Below are 8,251 nucleotides of genomic sequence, written 5' to 3'. Positions count from 1 at the left end.
CTTGCCCACACCCAAAAAAGCCTATGAAAAAGGTACCAGGGGCATTTCATGGGGCCCCCTACTGACCCCGAGCCCTCGGCAGTGCCCGAGTTTCCAAATGGTCAGTCCGCCGCTGGCTGGGAGTGTTTTACATAGGGAGCTGTGTCAGTGTGCTTCACTGTAAGCACACTGGTTTGGATGGCTGTGCTGTGCATACAGAGGTGTGCATGGTCTTGCCTTTCCCAAAAAATACACATCACACATAATACACACACCTTACCAAACAACCCAATATTTTTGAATAAAATCACGCAGGCCCTTGCACTACCTAGTTGATGGTAGATCTAAAAGAGATTGTACAATCAGATTATACAGTGTAGGGCCAGCCTGAAAAAGCTGCAGTGTGACGTGTATGATGCTGAACATAATGAAAAATATCTTTTGGTTTGCATACACTTTAATTTGGTACTGTGTCTGAGAACTGAATTGTCTTGCCAGACAGCATCCAATCAAATTGAAATATGTTCTGGAAAATTCAACTGGAAAATTAAAGTCGTATTTAGTTACAGATTTTTTTTTTAACTGAAGGATTTCCATAGTGAAATGATTATTTCCATATTTCAGCCTATACTCTGACTTTCATAAACATCCCCCAATAAAATGTCAAGTATTTTCCCAGAGAGCATGATATGTTGCACTGCTGAACATAAGTATTTGAACACCTAAGAAACAGCAAGAATTCTGGCTTTCAAAGACCTGTTACTGTGCCTTTAAAAAGTCCACCTCTACTCCACTCATTAATCTAACTTAGTAGCACCTGTCTGAGCTCTTTAAAGACACCTGTCCACCCCACAGTCAGTCAGACGCCAACTACTACCATGGGCAAGACCAAAGAGCTGTCAAAAGACACCAGAGACAAAACTGTGGACCTCCACAAGGCTAGAAAGGGCTACGGGGCAATTGCCAAGCAGCTTGGTGAAAATAGATCAACTGTTGGAGCAATTGTTAGAAAATGGAAGAGGTTAAACATGACTGTCAGTCTCCCTCGGACTGGAGCTCCATGCAAGATCTCACCTCGTGGGGTATCACTGATGATAAGAAAGGTGAGAAATCAGCCCAGAACTACAAGGGAGGAGCTGGTCAATGACATGAAGAGAGGTGGGACCACAGTTTCAAAGGTCACTGTTGGTAGAACACTACGCCGTCATGGTTTCAAATCATGCATTGCATGGAAGGTTCTCCTGCTCAAGTCATCACATGTCCAGGCCCGTCTGAAGTTTGCCAATGACCATCTGGATGATCCAGAGGAGGCATGGGAGAAAGTCATGTGGTCAGATGAGACCAAAGTAGAACCTTTTGGTCTAAACTTCACTCGTCGTGTTTGGAGGAAAAAGAATGAGTTGCATCTCAAGAACACCGTGAAGCATGGGGGTGGTAACATCATGCTTTGAGGGTGCTTTTCTGTGAAGGGGACAGGACAACTGCACTGTATTAAGGAGAGGATGAATGGGGCCATTTATTGTGAGATTTTGAGCAACAACCTCCTTCTCTCAGTCAGAGCATTGAAGATGGGTCGTGGCTGGGTCTTCCAACATAACGACCCGAAGCACACAGCCAGGATAACCAAGGAGTGGCTCCGTAAGAAGCATATCAAGGTTCTGGAGTGGCCTAGCCAGTCTCCAGACCTAAATCCAATAGAACATCTTTGGAGGGAGCTGAAACTCCGTGTTGCTCAGCGACAGCCCCGAAACCTGACAGATCTAGAGGAGATCTGTGTGGAGGAGTGGGCCAAAATCCCTGTTGCAGTGTGTGCAAACCTGGTCAAGAACTACAGGAAACGTTTGACCTCTGTAATTGCAAACAAAGGCTTCTGTACCAAATATTAACACTGATTTTCTCAGGTGTTCAAATACTTATGTTCAGCAGTGCAAGACAAATAAATTCTTTACAAATCATACAATGTGATTTCCTGAATTTTTTTTTTAATTCTGTCTCTCAGAGTGGGAATGCACCTACAATGTGAATTTCAGACCCCTCCATGATTTCTAAGTGGGAGAACTTGCAAAATCGCAGGGTGTTCAAATACTTCTGTTCCTCACTGTATATTGAATTCTAATGCTCCGTTCACACCATGCTTTTTTACATGTCTCCGTGCATTGTGTGTAACCACTGGCCCTTTGGAAGATTTAAAACCCCCCCCCATGACCAGGCCATTTTTTGGTATACAGCGCTGCGCTACTTTAACTGATGATTGCGCAGTCATGCAACATCGTACACAAATGATAATTAGATAATTTTTCACACAAATCGAGCTCTCTTTTGGTGGTATTTGATCACTACTTGGGTTTTGTTTTTGCTCTATAAACAAAAACATATGTTTTACTTTTTGCTATAAAACATATCCAACAAAAAAAATAAATAAAAGGTATTCTGCTACATGTCTTTAGCAAAAAAAATCCCAATAAGTGTATATTAATTGTTTTGTATGAAAATTATAGCACACAATGGTACAGATACTGGATTTTATTTTATACTAGTAATGGCGGTGATCAAAGACTTATAGCAGGATTGTGATAGTACAGCAGGCAATCTGACACTAACTGACACTGGGTGGGAACTGACTAACTGCCACTGACATCTTCAGTGACACTAAAAAAGTGATCAGTGCTAAAAAAAAAGCACTGTCATCATACTAAAGACACTGGGCAGGAAAGGGTTAACATCTAGGGTGATCAAAGGGTTAACTGTGTGTTATGGAATGTTATGGGTGTGCACTGTGTAGTGCTTTATTAGGGGATGTGCTGGTTTTTATTCCCTGCTTTGCATGGAGATAAAAAAAACGGCACATCCCCATTGACAGGAGAGAGATTTGTGTTGTTTACATTCACAGATCTCGCTTCTTTTAGTTGCTCAGCCGATCGTTGAGTCCCGGCCATGAATCGCTGGCCAGGACCCAGTGATTGAGATGTAAGGGAGCCAATGACAGCGCGGGTGGGTGGGAGTGTATGCGCCCCCTACCCGGAAAAGCAGAATCACATATATATATGGGATTCTGCACAGAGTGGCCGCCCTGTAGCAGTAAAGCTACAATGGGTCGGCCACCAAGTAGTTAAGGCAGCCCAATAATTTTACAGGGCTGCCCTATAAATGAGAAACACACAAAAAAGGTGCCTTTACCATTTAAAAAATCACACTGCACCAAAATGCATGGTACCTTTGTGTTTTGGCATGCGTTAATAGGAGCTTGTGAGCAAGATGCATGGGGTGCCATTAAGAACTAATGGCGCTGCTACATGTCTGTAAAAGAGCAGCTTGTTTTCATGCGTTGTGGTAAAGCATGCAGTTTTGCACAGGTTTCCACAACACAGCAAGTGTGAACAAGGCCTAATAGAAAGAAGGAGGAAAGACATAACATAGAATCAAACACTGACAACGATCTCACTGTGTTATATGGAAGATATGGTAGGTATGTCCTAACAATGTAAACAATATGTGTTGCATGTCCATACTCAATCAACATATTAGAATAGGATAGAGTGTGAACATATATATGTTTAAAAAGTATAGTAGCAAAAATATGTTCATAGGAATACATTTATAAAAGAGGCACGGTGTATGTGGACCTTAACAACAAACTTCTCATATTTGCTCTGTTTTTCAAAATGTAAAATCCTATATTCATTTCCACATTGTATTTCAATTATTTCTAGCCTACTCCTATTAGTCTTAATGATACAAATACATTTACTTTCTTGAATTGTCTGACATGTAGTCACTATGCCCTGATCATCAATGTATCAATGTAACAGAAATCACAGTGTAAAGAAAAGAAAAATCCCTGATCACCCCCCAGAGTAGTACAGTGTCACTAGGGTGAACTACTCTGATGAAGGTACTGTATGTAAAAAAAATTGTAAGGAAAGAAAAACATGTTAAAAAACTGAATAAAAAAGTATTCACAGATTACCGCTACACCAGTCATATGATGACGCTATACTGCACTGGTGACAGTATGTAAAAAACAAAATGTGACGAAAAACTAATTCTATTTAATTTCTTTATTTTCCAAAAAATTGTGAAAAAAATCACTTCAAAAACTCGTCATACCTCCTACTAAAAACATCAGACTGTCTATTTTCCATAACGTCATATAGGGAGGGGATATTTGTACTGACCTAGCACTTTAGGGCTTTAAGAAATGAGATAGGACATCAGTAGATCAGGACTGATTAATATACAGTGGGGCAAAGAAGTATTTAGTCAGCCACCAATTGTGCAAGTTCTCCCACTTGAAAAGATGAGAGAGGCCTGTAATTGGCATCATAGGTAGACCTTAACTATGAGAGACAAAATGAGAAAAAAAATCCAGACAATCACATTGGCTGATTTGGAAAGAATTTATTTGCAAATTATGGTGGAAAATAGTGGCCTTGCCAGTCTCCAGATCTCAACTCCATAGAAAACCTTTGGAGGGAGTTGAAAGTCCGTGTTGCCCAGCGACAGCCCCAAAACATCACTGCTCTAGAGGAGATCTGCATGGAGGAATGGGCCAACATACCAGCAACAGTGTGTGCCAACCTTGTGAAGACTTACAGGAAACATTTGACGTCTGTCATTGCCAACAAAGGATATATAACAAAGTATTGAGATGAACTTTTGATATTGACCAAATACTTATTTTCCACCATAATTTGCAAATAAATTCTTTCCAAATCAGCCAATGTGATTGTCTGGATTTTTTTTCTCATTTTGTCTCTCATAGTTGAGGTCTACCTATGATGCCAATTACAGGTCTCTCTCATCTTTTTAAGTGGGAGAACTTGCACAATTGGTGGCTGACTAAATATTTTTTTGCCCCACTGTAAAAGACAATCCCGACTCACTAACCTAAAAGTACTGTGAAAACATAAAAAACCATTGCCCTCAGCAACCAGCATAAATGAGATAAAAACAATTGAAAGTGTTCCAATTGTTCCTCATGAATCCATATGAATCCATAGCGTATGGTAAAATATTTGTAAACGGTTTGCAATACTTGCTTTAACCTTTAGCAACCACAGAAATCAATACATCTGTTCATATAGGTGGAGGACAATCACGGTTATTATGATTAAGGGACTGACACTATAGCCACAATTCGCAAAGCTAACACGCAGGTCACAGGTGCTAAAATATTTGTAATACAATATACACTATATTGCCATAGGTATTGGGACGCCCCTCCAAATCATTGGATTCAGGTGTTCCAATCACCTCCATGGCCACAGGTGTATAAAATCAAGCACCTAGGCATGCAGACTGCTTCTACAAACATTTGTGAAAGAATGGGTCGCTCTCAGGAGCTCAGTGATACAAGCGTGGTGCCGTGATAGGTTGCCACCTATGCAGTAAGTCCATCTGTGAAATTTACTTGCTACTAAATATTCCACAGTCAACTGTTAGTGGTATTAAAACAAAGTGGAAGCAACTGGGAACAACAGCAACTCAGCCATGAAGTGGTGGGTAACGTAAAATAACAGTGGAATCAGTGCATGCTGAAGCGCACAGTGCGCAGAAGTCACCAATTGTCTGCAGAGCCAATAGCTAAAGACCTCCAAACTTCGTGTAGCCTTTAGATTAGCCCAACAACAGTGCATAGAGAGCTTCATGGAATAGGTGTCCATGGCCGAGCAGCTGCATCTAAGCCTTACATCACCAAGTGCAATGCAAAGTGTCGGATGCAGTGGTGTAAAGCACGCCGCCACTGGACTTTAGAGCCATGGAGACATTTTCTCTGGTGTGACAAATCACACTTCTCTGGCAATCCGATGGACATGTCTGGGTTTGGCGGTTGCCAGGAGAACAGTCCTAGCCTGACTGCATTGTGCCAAGTGTAAAGTTTGGTGGAGGGGGGATTATGGTGTGGGGTTGTCTTTCCGGGGTTGGGCTTGGCCCCTTGGTTTCAGTGAAGGGAACTCTTAAGGCGGCAGCTTACCAAGACACTTTGGACAATTTCATGCTCCCAACTTTTTGGGAACAGTTCCAACATGACTGCACACCAGTGCACAAAGCAAGGACCATAAAGACATGGATGAGCGAGTTTGGGGTGGAGGAACTTGACTGACCTGCACAGAGTCCTGACTTCAACCCGATAGAACACCTTCGGAATGACTTAGAGCGGAGACTGCAAGCCAGGCCTTCTCGTCTGATATCAGTGCCTGACCTCACAAATGTGCTCCTGTAAGAATGGTCAAACATTCCCATAGACACCCTCCTAAACCTTGTGGATAACCTTCCCAGAAGAGTTGAAGCTGTTATAGCTGCAAAGGGCGGGCCAACTCAATATTGAACCCTACGGACTAAGACTGGGATGCCTTTAAAGTTCATGTGTGTGTAAAGGCAGGAGTCCCAGTACTTTTGGCAATATAGTATATACTGTATGCACATATTTATAGCATTGCCAGAAAAGAGAATATTGCTTTTTTCTGAATCTAAAGTTTTTCTTTAATTTCCTCTTTCTTTACTCTATTTACATTTCTTTACCTTCTATATTGTTTCTTAAAGAGTAACTCTAACACTTTTGTTGAAAAAAAAAAAAACACTCCCCACTGGGTGATTTATGTACATTGCAAGGATTCTAACAAACTTTGTTGCATATTCCTACCTTTTTGTTATTCTGAAGAAATAGCTGTTTGTTTTGTGTCCATGTGCAAAATAAAGGTGAATTGGAGTGACTTTATAATTATCAATCAGCTTCTGCACTGGCAGGGTCTTTCGGAGTATCTTACCAAGAATGACATTTTTGCGGGGGATGCTACAAATCTGACTTGTATCTTAGTGCAGACTTCTGGGAAAATCAGTGAGCCAATCACACAAGCAGGAAATGACATTTCTGGGGGGATGCTCTGTACACCATCTGTTAATGGAACACTTGCAAGTTGTCATATTGCATTTTACAGAAAAATACAGTGCTGCAGGTTGAAAAGGAAAGGTAACTTTTAATAACAGTCCATTACAATATGATGTGTGTCACAATTGTATATAATTTTTTATTTGCTATTTTTTCCCACGGAAGTGGAGTCACCCTTTAATGACAGATCAGTAAAGTTTATCTTGGCATCACATCACCAGTGCATGACTGCTCCCATCTGGAGGTCACATTGAGTCACCTTTACACACCCCTTTGTCCTTCTGCTCTTGTAGCTTTATAGTACATAACACAGGTTTAAAATGAAACTTCAATTCATCAAGGAGAAGTGCAACACAAACACATTAAAGTTTTTACAACTAGAATGTATTTATATTATTTTTTGTCCAGGGTATTCAACTTCTGACAAATGCATTAACTTCTGACAATGACAGATGCCATGAATATTTTTCCAGTCTAGAGAGAATTTTTTTCTAAGTCTGCGTTGGTGCAAAAAATATGCAAGTGTACGACCCACACAAAAAAAGTGCACTTAGGGGTGTGCTTTTTCAACCCCCCAAAGGGGTAGGACCTCTACCTTGATTCCCTGGGAATCAAGGCTCCTGACAAGAGCAAGGTTTCCAACATGGTCCGCCTAGCCAAAGGCCTGGTGGACCCCTTTCCTCATGGCCATTCAAAACCAACCACCGAGTACTGGGTCGAGGGGCTCTCCCGAAGAGAGACAACACACCACAAGATCAAGGGGGGAAGGAACCTATGGGCCATACATCTGCCTTGTAGACTTCAGGGTGGGCTTGGGGACCCACACCCTCCATCCTAGTGAGAAAAAAACACACACATAATTGAAAGTGACAAAATAGTAGAGAAAAATAAATAAATACATGGCCGTGCAATAGTGAACTGGCTAGGCCCCGGGGCCTGGTAGCAAAAATTGTCTTATACTTAGCCAAAATTCCTAGCCCTAAAAGGCACAGTGCTAACAAAGTGTTTGCAACTGTGACAATGTGCACTTTTCACACGTTGGGGTCCCACACCCTAGTGTTACTATCAGCACCTCTGGGGTGACCGCTCCCAAGGGGCACTGCAGACTCTCTGCCTCCTTGGCACTTGGACAGACAAGGTAGGCAGGAGGAACTGGGCCCCTCCAGTTTTCCCAGGGGAATTACTCTTGGGCCACAACAGCCTGTGGGTGCCTCGGTTTCTTTTCCAGCCAATACTAGCCTTCAGAGCCCCCATCATGGCAGCAGGTGTACTATACAGCCAGTCATTCTCACCAAAAGTCAAGAATGATGGTGGAGCACCCCTACTTTACACTGATAAGAACAGATACTACACTTGATCTTAGCCAAAAGGCTGAAAAGCTAG

General features: G+C 41.9%; 1 pseudogene; it reads right to left on the bottom strand.

Moving 5' to 3' along the window:
• Positions 1-8,128: 8,128 nt before the first annotated feature.
• Positions 8,129-8,251, bottom strand: LOC149440660 (U2 spliceosomal RNA; annotated as a pseudogene).

Source organism: Staurois parvus, unplaced genomic scaffold (genome assembly GCF_062004578.1).
Source record: "Staurois parvus isolate SC_StPar_1 unplaced genomic scaffold, SC_StPar_1.0 ptg001062l, whole genome shotgun sequence".
NCBI lineage: Eukaryota > Metazoa > Chordata > Amphibia > Anura > Ranidae > Staurois > Staurois parvus.
Note: the sequence above shows the minus strand (reverse complement) of the source record. Positions and strands in the feature narration are given on the sequence as shown.